The following is a 13,576-nucleotide window of genomic DNA, read 5'->3' on the forward strand; positions in this document are numbered from 1 at the left end:
AGGTCTGCAAAGGAGCCCCAAACCTGCAGCCCCAGGTCCCCGCTGGTGGTGAGGCTCTGTGCAGCCTCAGCCCCACAGCAACTCCTTTACTATCCCCCTTAGAAGGGCTTTAAAGTGTTTCCAGAGTTGGATTCCAGCTGTGAAACCAAGCTGACCCTACACCAGGCCTGGTTGATGCCAGGAAATGCACCGACCCGTCCAGGGTTTCCATTCAGGCTGGACTCAGGCCCTGGTCTCAGTCCTGCTCCAGAACTGACCCCGGAGGAACCGCAGGGCAGAACCTCCCCGGAGACACCAGCTACGGCTGTGCAGGGGTGCGTCTCAGGGCTGTGGATGGGCCACAGCGACGCCACACCAGTGCTGCCGGGGTCTGAGCGGGCCTGCCGCTGCCCTGGTCAGGGAGCCGCCCTGGACTGCAGGAGTGTCCCCGGGGCGGCACTCGGCCGCCAGCCTGGCCCAGGCCGGGGAGGGCTTTGTTGTGACCAGAGGGCAGGGTGAGGCCGGCCCTGGAGGAGGCTTCCATCCCCTGGGGGAAGAGGTGCTACCAGGAGGCTGATTGTAAAAGAGTCCTCTGCCCGTGTGGAGAAGTCATTTCTGGGGCTTTTTCCCTTTATGTGGAGATGAGGAAAGAGCAGAAAAATGGTGGGAAAATTCCAGGAAAAAAAAATGCATTTCGGTTCTTGATATGTGACTCCTTGAGGGAGGTACTACCCTCTAGCAAACTGCTCCCCACGGAGGGTTCCCACCACAATGTCGGGGCCCAGGGCGCCAGTGAGCAGTTCCGAATCTGCATGAATCCACTCACGTCCGTGCCCGGGGAAGGGCTGACCCGCTCGTCTCTCAGGTGAGGCCCTGGGTCCCCGCTCCCGGGGCTGCAGGCTTCTGACTTCTCGGGAGTTGCCCAGCGGTACGCGTCCCTCCCCCGCGGGGGCAGGGGGCTGTCCAGGGCCGGCTGACCTGGAGGCACGAAGCCCCGAGCCACCCCGACCCCGATCTGCGACAGCGCTGCGAAGCCCCCGGGGACGCTGAGGGCTCTGCAGGGGCCACCCCGCAGCCCAGGGTCCCCGGCCCCCACCCGTCCCCCGGCACCTTGCGGTTACTCCCCGAGTGTGATTAAATGATAAATGATCTCCCGCTCAGAGTCGGACCTAAGATGAGCATCGACACCATCCACCTCATCTGTTTATTTTTAAATTAATTTCCAAAGAACAGAGTAATATTCTGAAGAGCATCTCCAGCTGTAAGTCACTATCTCGCAAAGAAAAGCGTCATTACCTCTTGGCCTTAGGGAGAGAGGCTTTCAGCTCTGGAAACGGCCTGGGAAGTAACGTAGTTTGAATCCCTGATGTTACAGTTGTGGAAACTGAGGTCTGGAGAGAGCAAGTAGCTCCTGGCACCTGTGTCCCAGCCCGCTCCTGCACGTGGGGGCTGAGAGCACGCCGGTGACTTTGACAGGGGCCGAGGCACATTGGAGCTGCCCTGCAGGGCCAGAGAGCACAGCATGGGAGATGCTGGGCGCACAGGAGGGGTGCACTGGACTCCCACCCAGCCGGCCCCCCAGCAAGACCCGCTCAGAGGTCTTCAGCTCAGCAGACCTCCCCTCCCCGGGAGTCAGTGCCCGTGCAGTTGGAGAGGCCCCTCTGAGAGTCCCTAGCCCCTTAGCCCCACAGCCGGGTGCGAGGGGCCCAGTTCTTCTCTGAGGGGCGGCCCTGAGGCAGGGGGAGGGGTGGTAAGGAGCCTCTGACCCCAGAGCCCACCCAGCCCCTCTGGTTTGCTCTCAGTCAGGTCCCTGGACGATGCCCTGTTCAGGCTGCCCTGCCATCCTCACCTCCCCACACACGTGGCACTCGGTGGCAATAAGCCCACCTGTGTCCCTGGCGCTGGCCGGACCCTCTGTCCCCGTGAGGCCATCTGCATCCCCTCGGCCCCTCTGCCCCTTCTGTTCCTGGCTACTGCCGGGTGCCAGGCCTCCTACGTGGCCAAGGGCAGGTGTCGTTCCTGTGCCCACGAGCTGTGGGGACTCTGGCTCCTCCACATTCTCTGGGAATTCCAGGGATGTCACACGGGCCACGTATCTATCTGGGGGTCAGTGCCCTCTGCCTCTACTGAAGGCTCCGGGCTGCAGCCCTGGCCTGTGGATCACTTTGGGTCTCGTGCAAAGCCCGGCCTGCAATTATTCTCCTGATGGGCATCCCCCCGTGACACAGGCCTGTCCCTTCCTTCTTCCCAACAAAGCGAAGCCCCCGTTGTTACACCAGCCACTTTACCAAATCCGCCGGAGAGTAGCAGGGATTCGAACACAGGCAAGTAGAGCACCCTCACCCCTCACTCTCTATGGGGGGGCTCTCTCGGCCCCAGGCCTGCAGCCCTCCCCTCTCCAACGACAGTGCCTGCAAAAGCCCACCCCTAAGCCCTCTCTTTCTGTCCTGGATATGTCCTTTACCAAGACTGGAACATGGAAAACATGACCTGTCCTTTCAGGAATGGACCCTCTACTCCCAGGTCCTGACTTTGCCCTCAGGCCTCCTCCAGGACAAGCCGAGGGAAGCAGTGGCCACAGCAGGGCCTGCCGCGGGGTCGGGGAGCCACGGGCTCTGGCCAAGAAGGGCCCCCTGCTGGGCGCTCCCATCCGGGGACTGTCAGGGCCTCTTTCCAGTAGGAGCTGAGCCCAGGCCACCTGTGTGCCTCTGTTGGTGTCGGGGCTGGGCCTCCATCCCTACGGGCACAGGGATCAGGCGTGCGCACATCACACGCGCACACACCCACTCACATTTCCAGACATCCACACTCTCACACACAGTCACACGCGTACCTCTTCTAAGAACAAACAGCCATCTTCAGGAACAGTGCAGATTAAATCCATATTTAGGAGAAATTTCCTGAAGAAAACATAATCAACAGAGATGCAGTTCTGCCCCAGGGAGACTTTACCTCATTATGCAGAGTAATTTAGCTCCTCGCTGACGAGAGCTTTTCTGCCGCAGAGTATAATATTTGCTTTCCCTTCACATAAGCAAAAGGCCCATTACAGTTATTTTCCCAAGACAAAGAACCACATGTCATTGAGAGGTGAATTAATCCACCGCCTCTAGAAAGTCAGAGAAACTGCTTGAGGCATCATCATTTCCAGCCAGCAGGTTTCAGGAGGGGTTAGGGTCTGACCTCGGCCGGCAGCCCTGCCCCATGGATCTGGACCCCCCCCCCACCCACCCACCCAGCAGGACCCCCAGACTGAGTCTTGTTGATCAGGCTCACAGCCCCAGTGCTGGGCCTGCCACGGGAGAAACACTTACCAATGTCTGTAGAACAAGTGGATTTGATGATGGATTTCATGACTGTCTCCAGCTGAATCCTCGGGGTCTAAGGGAGGGGGAGCCAAATAACAAAGAGAGGAAATTATTCTCACATAAGAGCTTTAGGAGAGACCACCAAGATATTATCGAATATAAACAACAACTGTCTTATGAAACTAAGTGTTCACTTACCTTATGGCTCAGGACTTCCACCAGAAGACCTGGGCAAGAATGTTCTAGAAGCTGTACTCATAACAACGAAATACTGGACTCAGTCCAGGCGCCCCTCAACAGACGGAGGATAGATAGAACGTTCGATGGCCCATCCACTCAATGGAATACTACTCAGCAATGAAAAGGAACAGGCTGCCCATATATGCAAAAAAATGAGTGAATCTCTTAACCATTAAGCAGAGTGGAAAGAGCCATACGTGAAAGAGCACACACTATTTGATCCTACTGAAGTGAAGCTCTAGAACAGGTAAAACCAATCAACAATGGAAAAATCAGAGAAGTGATTGACTCCTGGGGTACAGTGAAGCTTGATGGAGAGGAAAGTGCCAGAGAGAACTTTCTAGGGGATGGTCATGCTCTGCATCATTATAGGGGTTTGGGTTACACAAGTACATGGATTTGTTGAGACTCATCAGTTGACACCCTTATTGGATGCAGCTAAGGCAGTGCTCAGAGGAAAATGTATAGCTGCAAACACCTAAATTAAAAAGGAAGAAAGATCTCAAATCAGTAACTCAACTTTACATCTTAAGGGGCAAGAAAAAGGAAGAACAAACTGAACCCAGAGCTAGGATGGAAGGAGACAAGAAAGGCTGGAGCAGAGAGAAGTGAAATAGGGAACAGCAGAACAATAGAGAACAAAACTAAAAGCTGATCCTTGAAAAGATCAACAAAACTGACAAGCATTTAGCCAGACTGACTAAGGAAAAAGAGAAGTTTATTCATCTCACTGTCTGTAGAACTTGCATAAAAGCCTATAAGCAATTGTTGAACTCCAGTTAATGATAATCATGTAAAAATATTTGAGGCAAAGGGTACGTATGTCTATTACTTACTTTGAAATGCATAAAATAAAAGATGGATTGATGAATGGATAGGCAGATGTGCAGATGCATCAATATGTGATAATGCAAGTACGGCAAACATTGATAATCTAGATGATAAGTTTAGGGATGCCCATCAAATGCTTCCAACTTCTCAGTGAATCTGAAAAACTCCACAATAAAATATTTGAAGAAATGACTGTCCATGTATCACCCACCTATGGCACCCTTCCAGCTTGAGAATGTGCTTCCTGTGATGGAAAGACCTGGATTGTGCACATTTGCTCATCCAGTGCCACTCTTGAGTGTCTACAGCTGTGGACCAGACACTGTGTGGGTTCTTGAACCACATCAGCAAACTAAGCCACCCCTCTGCACTCAGGGAGGTTACCATGTGATGGGGAGACACATGATAGGCAGGACTAACCAGGATACAAGGCCAGGCTGGGTGGGCTGTGCTGTAGGGAAATCCATTCCAGACGTGTCTATTCCAGAGGAGAGGCGGATGCTGGGTTTGGCTGGCAGGTGAACTCTCGCTTAAAGCCCCTCCCAGGAGGTCCCTCTGAGACTCCCCCGACCCTGTGGATGGATGTGGTATCACAGAGAAGGACCCTTCATCTGCTACAAGGCATAAAACAAGCACCCCAGCAGATAATAGAGTTAGTATAATTGGGGCAGGATGGTGGGAGGTGCGTGAAGAACACTCAGGGACCTCTTCTAGAAGCTCTGAGGTCTGGTGCTCTAGCCGTGTGGGCAGGGAGGGATGGTGCTGGTGAGGCAGTGGTCTCTGGTGCCAGACCCCATTCAGGACAGACACCAGCCACCTCTCGTCAGGGTCCCACAGGCCTTCAGAGCATGGGCGCCAGTTGGGCAGCTGCTGCCAAATGGGCAGGAGCTCTGGGATTGCCTGGCAGGAAAGCGGTCTGCCCAGACCCCAGCCCACCATCACAGGGGCACTGCAGGTGCAGGCCGAGCGAGCCCCTCCGCTGACACCCGCGCTCACAGAATGAGCCCCTCGACTATAGCGTGGAGGGGGAGCTGCACTCAAGGCCCAGCCGGACCCTCACTGGTTCATCCCTGGATGGACGCCAGCAGCCTTGGGTCTTTCCGTGCCACTCTGCTGATGTGGTCGGTTTAGTAGAGCACCCGCCGTCACCATGGCCACCCAAAAAGTATCGCTCTTCTAAGTGGACGTATCCAACAGAGGCATCGCGGCTCTGGCCCTGCCTGGTGCGTGAGGGAAGTGGGTCCACCGCTCGCCAGTGGATGGACGTGTGCAGGGTTTCCAGATGGGGGCTGGTGTGGCACTGTTGCTGTGAACAACTGTTGCTGACGCACACCTTCTCCTCTGGGAGAAGGGCTCTACTTCTCTACTTCTATATGTCTGAGGATTTCATGGTACAAAGTTTAAGAATCGGGTTTTTTTCTTTTTTTTAATTTTTATTTTATACTGAACTATAGTTGATTTACAATGTTGTGTTAATTTCAGGTGTACAGCAAAGTGATTCAGTTATCCATATACATATATCTATTCTTTTTCAGATTCTTTTCCCATTTAGGTTATTACAAGATATTGAGCAGAGTTCTCTGTGCTATACAGTGGGTCCTTGTTGGTTATCCGTTTTTAAATATAGTAGTGTGTATCTGTTAATCCCAAACTCCCGATTTATCCCTCTCCCCCCACCCCCACCTAAGAATCGGTTTGAGGAGAGCGGAGAGCCCCTGGGGGAAGCAAGAACACCGAAGAATATACGTGTTTCCCAAACCCAAAGGGGGCCCGAGGGGGAGGAATAAAGAACTGCAGGGAAATTGCTCTGGGCAGACGTCGTGTGCGAGTGCGTAGTGAGCCCCCCTCAGAGTCACCCCACAGTAAGTCCTGGGAAGTGCACACAGGGCACATGGGAGGTGGCGTCCCCAAACGCCTGGGTGTCCAGGAGCTCCTGCGCAGCGTCAGGCTGACACACCGGGATGGAAGGAGGCCCGGGTGGTGGGACTCACGGGCAGGTGTGGGAACCCCCAGCAGGAGCTGCTCAGAGGCCTGACCTCTTCCTGCCAGGACTCAGCACAATACCGTCCTCTGGCCTGAGACTGGGTAGGCTAGGGACTGGAAACGTGCATTCATGGCAACCAGAATTTCAGCCTAAAAATGTGAAGCTCTCCTACCAGAAACTGAGGAGGACACCCAAACTCTCGCTTTGGGAAAGACCAGCCCTAGTCAGATCCTTCCCATTAGAGGGGGATAATTGGTCAGCAGTTAAGCACTGAAAACACTGACAAGGGCTAAAGAAAGAGTTCCAGGCACCTAAGATTTCAGGGAAAACATACCGATAAAAAAAGAGCTTCCTTGGAAAACAAGAAAGTTTTAGAAATTGTGTGCCATCTCTTCTCAAAATTCAGGAAAGCACGGACAATGTTAAAGAGAGACGTCATCCAGTGTGCTGGGAGGTAATGGATGGAAAGGAGACCATAAAGAAAGTAAGATCATAATATAGGCATAAAATGGTTATCAGGCACAAAAAAGCAATTATAATGAGGCAGAAAATCAAACCAACTTATGTGCATAGCGAACTAGAGAAGCACTTTCAGAATTCAGAAGAAATGGTCAAAGAGAAGAAAATGGTGATGTTTTATATGTATAGAGGGCTTGGAAAGGAGATCTAGTATTAGAAAATATAAATATATTCTAACATATTTACACTCTAATAAATATATATATATATATATATATATATATACATTTCCTCAAGAATAGAGAAAACCTAGGAACCTAAAAATAAGCAGTAGTCAAAGATTTAAGCAGGATAAAAATCCATCCAAAGGTAAAGAAAACCTGAATTTGCACAGTTTTCTGAGTATCATACAATAAAATAAAATTATCACTTAGCTATAACTGGTGAATTCAGCGATGAAGAAATCTACAAAAGAAGGCATCCACAGAGAAAAAAAAACATTTTTTGACTTCAAATTTCTCCTCCACTACAGTGAACAGAGGAAAAGGGCAGCTTATTGATTTGTAAGAGGTCTTTATATTTGAGGGCTAACTACCATCTGGCATATATGTTGCTAATATTTTTCTCATTTGCTTTTTGTCTTTTAGGTGTGCTTCTGGTTGAGTTTTTTTTTTTAATTGTTTTGCCACTGAAATTTAAAATTTTTATGTAGTCATAATTTCTTCCTTTAGTGTTATGTTCAAAATATTTTTTTATCATTTGTAGCATATTAAGATATTCACTTAAGTTACTTTGAGTTTATTGATGGTTTCTTTAATTATTCGTATTACATAAACAACTATATTATCATTTAATGTATGAATGTATTTTTATGGTAAAAAGTACAAACACTATGAGAACTCATGTTTCCTCTGCCCTTTGTCTTTGCGTGAGTAACACCAGCAGATTTCTGGTATGTGTTCCATCAAAACTTTTGCTATGTGCTTATTTACATGCAGATGTAGATAAAACACCAGCATCACTACACGTGTGTTTTTACATAAATGGCATCATTCTGTATGTATTGTTCCATAATTAGCATTTTTGCTTAATGATATGTGTTAGACTGTTTCCATGTCAATACATATATATCTATTTCATTTGTTCTAGTTTCTGTATAGTATTTCACAGTAGATGACTGGAGTTTATTCAACCATCTTTATGATTAAAGGATAGTTTTTACCAACACACAGTGATAAACACTTTGCAATTACGTTGGCACCCTTGACTCCTAGAACTTGTATCATGGACATAAAAGGCCCATGAGTTCACAGCTCAAACACAGCCAGTTTCCCTCCCAATGCCAGTGGCCGTTTACGCACCACTCACAGTGGACAAAGCCCCTCTCACGTCAAGTTACACCAACCACTAATTTCTCCTGGGCTGTCAGATGAAACCTGCTATCTCCTTGCTGTTTTGCATCACCCTGATTACCAGTGCAATTAAGCAAACCTCCTATACTTACTGATCATTTGTATGTTTTTCTGTGAATTGCCTATGTATGTTCCAAATCCATTTAAAATTCATGTTCATCTTTCCTTATTGCTTTTTGGGAGCTTGTTACAGTGTATGGACATTTATACGTTGTCTGTTATATAAGTTGCAAGTATTTTCTCTTAGACTGACATTTGTTTTTTAATCTCGGTGACTGGGGATTTCACTCTATTGAAGTTTTAAAATTTCATGTGATAGAAAATTTCCAACATTTTCCTTTATGGTTTAGGGATTCCAGAAGGACGTCTCCAGTCAAGATTTTATGACGTTCTCCTCTTTGATCCTTTGATTAGCTCTTTAACCATCTAGTGTTAACTTTGAGTACAGAGAGTGCAGAGATCTATGATATTTTTCTCTGTGAATATACAGTAGCTCAACCTTCAGTGATCATGTACCCACTGTTTTGATATATTCATCTCTGCCCTTTATTAAATTCCGTATATACAGGGAATTTGGTCCACTGATGTATTTGTTTACTACTGTGCCAATAACAGACATTTTATGTAACTAGTAATACATCAACATATATAAGCAAATATAAATATAAGCACATAGGCACATATTATTTATGTGTGGATGTAGATGTGTAAGGGTCTGTGTGTATTGTGTACACGTAAGTGTCTGTGTGTACACAAGCTAAGTGTATCTGTATGCCTGGGAAACAGGGTGGAAGGATATAATCATGATTTTCTGGGAGGCGATGCTTGTCCGTAATACGGATATAATGTGAGCTTGTGCATCTACACACCATTCTTTCTATAGCCGCACACACGTCAACCCGCACGCCTGGCGAGCACCCCGAGACAGCAGCCAGGGTGGCATCAACAGTGCTGTCCTGGAAGGCCTGGCTCTCGCCGTCTGCCCTGGGGCTGCAGGAGGCTCAACAGGGTGGCTTACGGGGGTTAGAGTTATGCCTTAGGACTTGCAGCGGGACAAGCATGGTCAGAAGTTTCGGCGTCACCATCACAAGGCACGTCCAGAAGTCTTTCCGCGTGGACTTGGTCCTCTCTGTCCACCAGCGAGGCCCATGAGGAATAGCTCTGGGATCCTGCCATCCAGAACCCAGGAGGACCAGGCACCGCCCTGAAACCTTGTGGTCACAGGCCGGCCACCCACCTTCCCTGGCTTTCAGTCCCCAGGGGACACCTGGACGGAAGCCCAGACAGCAGCTCAGAGCAGAAAAGAACTCCGAGTGGCGTGTGCCTTCCTGAGTTCACCTGTCAGGCGTGATGTGTGCCCATCGCGCTGGAACCTCCCCCGGCTGCACTTTTATGCTGTTCTGAAAACTGGTGGCCTATGGGGTGCCGTTTCCTTCATGCTCGGTAATTCAGAGCTGACCATCAATGATCATCAGCTTATTTTGATCAGATGAGCTCCATCCATCCTCCACGTGGCCTGTAGACTAAAGCAGATACACCAACCAATCACAATGCATGGCCCTTAATCGAGTACTGACCCAAACTGTAAAAGACTATAAAATAAAAGGTAGACGATCAGGAAAACATGAACACTGAGATTAAGGACTGAGAGTTAATTTTCTAAAAATATGAGAATAGTAGGTGTGGAGGGCAGGTGCGGACATGGCTGGAAGGCAGATAAAAGCAGATTGGCTCTAAGCTGATGAAACAACTGACAACTGATGAAACTCGGCCATGATACCTAGGTGTTCATTACACAGTTCTCTGCACTTTTGTCTGTGTTTGAAATTTTCCGTAATAAAAAGCTTTTTGTTTGTTTGCTTGATGTCTTCAAGGCAGAGAGTCACTTTCTGCTTCTGGGGACATCATCTTACTGGGAACAGTGGCCGTCATCTTGCTTCCAGATTTAGGATGAGTTAAGCTACCGATGAAGGTGTTGTGGAATTACCTGGAAGATGTGGGGCGTGGGGGGCAGTGTACCTTGGCTGCTGAATCAGTGAACCATGGGGCAACCCCCAGCGCCCCCACCCCGGACCACTCCCATTTTCTTTGAGTCCCTTGGAACTGGGTGATGGCTTCTAGGTGACAGTGGATTGACCATGTCTTCATTCCACCTCACCTGACAACCTGAACCTTTCAGGGAGAAATCGGAATCCTTCTAGGGGAGCGAAGACCTATGTGCCTGGTGGACATGGCTAGGGTCTCGGTTCAATCTTGATGACCTTGCAATCTCCTGGCCCTCTTGGGAGGATAATCTCTTGGGATCCATGTTAGGGTCCACACCCCCTCTAGATCCTGGAATGTAAACAGGATGGGCTGACACTGAGGAAATGAGTGCTTCTGGAAATTTCAGGGGAACTGATAGCTCCCAGGCTAGAGCACACAGTAAATAAACACCATCAGTGCTGCCAATACATGGGGGTGGTCAACAAGGGAAGTCTCTTGTCTAGAGCAAGGTTTGGGCATTTTTGGAGGTGCCCATCTGGGGTGTGGCTTGATGTGGTCAGGTAGACGTGTGTATCTGCTCCACCTGACAAGTCTACCCTGATAGAGAAGTCACACAGCTAGATGTTCCTCTACAGAAGGCCCAGCTGCCCCTCAGGCTCTGAGCCCATGCTCTGAAAACTGGCTCTGCTCAGAGCAGGGAAGACGTTGGCTGTTTGGTGTCAAACACAGTTAACCAGGTAGCAAAAGTTCCTCACTTCACGCAATGATGCAAGGCTGTAGGGGCATGAAGATGGCCCCTTGGGGCTGGGACTCCAGGCTGGCAGGGTGCTCGGCTGCCGTGCCTGCGACTCCCAAGCAGACTTCGTGCATGTCCCCCTTCAGGACCCTTCCTCCCGGCCGGGTTGCCCAGTGGGCTGCCCTGGCCTCCAGGACCACCCCTCACTCCTTAGGCCTAGGGACTATCACAGCCCCTCCCCATCTTCCTGCTTAGCTGAATGGGACCCCAGGTCCCTGGGGGAGGAGGGTCCCAGGAGGGCCTCCACCACTCTGCTGGCAGCAAGCTCAGTCCTGGCAGGTCGGAGCCATGGGAAGCCCGTCCAGACAGTTAAGGGGCAATAAGGTCCCTGCAGGGCAGCCGAGCACATCCCAGGAGCGGCTTTGCCTGGGAAAGCTCAGAGCCGGCGGCCAGGATCTGGGTTGCTGAGACACTGCCCCTGAGCAGGGGTTTGGGGAGCAGCAAGGTTTCTCTCAGGACTGGGGGGTATGAGCCTCCCTCTCTGTCCTAGAGGCCACCTGTCCCTTCCAGGATGCCCTGGTGCCAGGCCTTGTCAAAGACATTTCATCGTGACCCCAGGTAATCCTTGCCAAAGCCAAAGACAAGGTCCAGTTCCAGACGAGGAAATGAAAGCTAGGCGAGGTCGTGTTGTGACAGCGCCCCAGGCTCTCGACCATCACAGTCTGTATGTGGACGCACGGGCGCTGCAGCTGTGGGTTCCCGGGACGGGGGACGCTGAAGCCCCGGGCAGGATGAGCTTCGGGCCCAGGTAAGAACCTTCCCCAGCAGCAGACGTGCGACCATAGCCATCGTGAGCCCCCGAGGCCGTGGCACGCATCACCCCAGGGGCACAGGCCGGGCAGGAGAGGGCTGCAGGGCCACAGGGTTGGGATGTGAGGTGCTGAGCTGGAGGGCACGTCCCTGGGCGGCCGCCATGTCCTTGTTGAGAACTCACAGAAGCGCCAAAGGGGTCCAGGCTTTATTCTCATTGATGTTCAGTTGGACCCTGTGGGATGCGGCAGGCTTACCCTTCCTGACCGGTCACACCTCTTGTGCCACTGTGACCACGGCGGGGATGGTCCCTGCTTCATCCTCTTCTTTCTGGAAGTTTCCAATGCCTCAGCCATGGCGCCCAGTCCTCCCGGAGTGCTTCTCCATCACAAACACCCGGTGGCTCCCCCAGAGTGTTAGCGTCTCCATCTGAAGATCCCGGGGTGGACCCGGTAGTCTAGGGCCCTCCAAGCCCCGGCGCCCCCAGACGCGCATCTGGTTTAATCTCCCACGCTGCCCTGGGAAGCAAACCATGCGACATCTGCCAAAGCCCAGGACAAGGAGGGAGGGGATGTGCTGCTAAATGTCCCTCCAGTTTGGGCTTCGTGAGAATTTCTGCCTCGTCGGAAGCACGTCTCAGACCCCTCCTGCCCACGAATAAACCACAATCATCTTTAATCTGCACACACGCCTGATGAAAACGGAGTGAAATGTGCAGGACACCACCCCGGAACGTTAGTGACATTGCCGATCAAGCCCTCGGTCCTTCCGCGAGGCCTCTGAGCTCCCTGTGTTTTGGCCGGAGGGTTCCGCGCTCTCCACACCGTCCCTGCCATCCACACACCGATCGGGGCTGCATCTCGGGGTCCTAATGGGCCGCAGCAGACCTCCCACCCGCACTCCTGCTAACGGTCCTCCAGGGCTCCGCGGGAGGGGCGAGGGAGCCGTCTTCCCTGTCCCCGAGGCACTGCCTTGGGCTGGGAGCAACCGGGGCATCAACCATCAGTGAGCTCGTCATCCACTTGATAAAATATGCATCATTACTCTTTCCCCTTCGGAGACACCTCGAGGGACCCACGGCGGATTTCAGCTGCTTATTCCAGACCAAGTAGGAGGTGGAGGGGCAGACCCCCAGCCCCAAACCTTCGCTCCTCCCCAGCCTCTGGCGGAGCCTCTCGGGGCGAGGGGGCGTGGCTCCCCAGCAGCCCTGTCTAAGCCTGTCATTATCCACTGCTGCCTCTGTCTGTCCCCTGGCGATGCCGCTAGGTAGGTACACCTGTGGTCTTCATCCACGAGTGCACGCTCAGCCCATGGTAAATGCCCAGTAATATTTGTTGAATGAACTGGTTGTGAAGGTAGCGAGCGGTGGGCTGGGTGCTGATACATCTGTTTTACGTACTCACGACATTACTAAAATAAGTTCAATAAGCTCCGTTTTAAAGATGAAAAAATTAAGCTCAGAGAAGTTAAGAGTCCAAAGCTAGACTTTCAAATCCAGATATTGGTCTGTCTGTGATACTTTGTCACTAGACGTATCCCAAGAAGGGTGGGCATGTTGCTCATGTGCTGACCTGGAGATAGAAAATGGATGAGAGGAAGCATGGATGGATGGATGGATGGATGGATGGATGAGTGAGAGGGTGAAAGGATGGAAGTCAGACATGCTCAAGTATTTATGATCGCGCTCTCTTCTCAAGGATTTTCTGAGGGCTACTTAGGCAACTAAGTATCTATGAACATAGCCAACTACCATCCATAGAAGTGGAGAACCTTTCCCAGCTGTGGTCAGAGAGAGATGTGACAATAGAAGAAGAATCAGAGAGATGCAGTG

This window comes from Balaenoptera musculus, chromosome 7, assembly GCF_009873245.2.
Source record: "Balaenoptera musculus isolate JJ_BM4_2016_0621 chromosome 7, mBalMus1.pri.v3, whole genome shotgun sequence".
Lineage (NCBI taxonomy): Eukaryota > Metazoa > Chordata > Mammalia > Artiodactyla > Balaenopteridae > Balaenoptera > Balaenoptera musculus.